This window comes from Oryzias melastigma, linkage group LG15, assembly GCF_002922805.2.
Source record: "Oryzias melastigma strain HK-1 linkage group LG15, ASM292280v2, whole genome shotgun sequence".
NCBI classification, from domain to species: Eukaryota; Metazoa; Chordata; class Actinopteri; order Beloniformes; family Adrianichthyidae; genus Oryzias; species Oryzias melastigma.
This window is the reverse complement of record NC_050526.1, coordinates 3427120-3427914: the sequence shown is the minus strand read 5'-3', so window position 1 is coordinate 3427914 and position 795 is coordinate 3427120.

The following is a 795-nucleotide window of genomic DNA, read 5'->3' as shown; positions in this document are numbered from 1 at the left end:
GCTAATCCAAAATAAGATTAATCATTTTCAGCATCAAATGTTCTTTTTTTAATTTTCAAAACTCAAACAATTTTGGCCCTAATTTAGCTCTATACATTTCTGCTTTAGCATATTAAATGTGAATTTAAAAAGTATGAAAACAAGACAAAGTCCAATCTTAGACATTTAAGTCAGATTTTTATTTCTGCATCTCTAGCTTAGACTACCTCAGTAGTTTTGTCACCAATTACTTTTCTACTTTTACTCAAGTAATTAATTGGGTGAAAACTTTTTACTTTTATTCAGTGATACTTTTGAAATAATGCTTTGCATGGATAAATTTCATATGGAGAAAACATTATAATGTGTACCCCAGGGGTGGGGCTCCATGGGAACAAGTAGTCCCTCCAGCAAAAAGCTTTGCCCCACATTTGCCCTCCCAATTTTGGAGTAAATATTAGCATAAATATTGACATTAAGACTATCGAGGTCCAACTCCAAACTAAAATAACAAAACCCAGCAGTATAAGACTGCTGAGGACAAAGAGGGGAAAAAGAACTAAAAAAAAAACAAAAAGAAAAAAGAAAATAGCATTTTTTAAAGTAAGGATTACTTAATTGGAATTTATTTATTTTAGATTAGTTAAATTTATAAATTGATGAATTAGACATAATTCATATTTTTTATTAAAAAAAAAAGATCATGAAATGCAAATACAAATTTCATAAAGGCTAAAGTAAGAGTATGGGGCTCCTTCTTGGTTTTGTTCAATTGAAAACGAGCCCAAATGGCTGTTTTACCGTCAAATGTTCCTG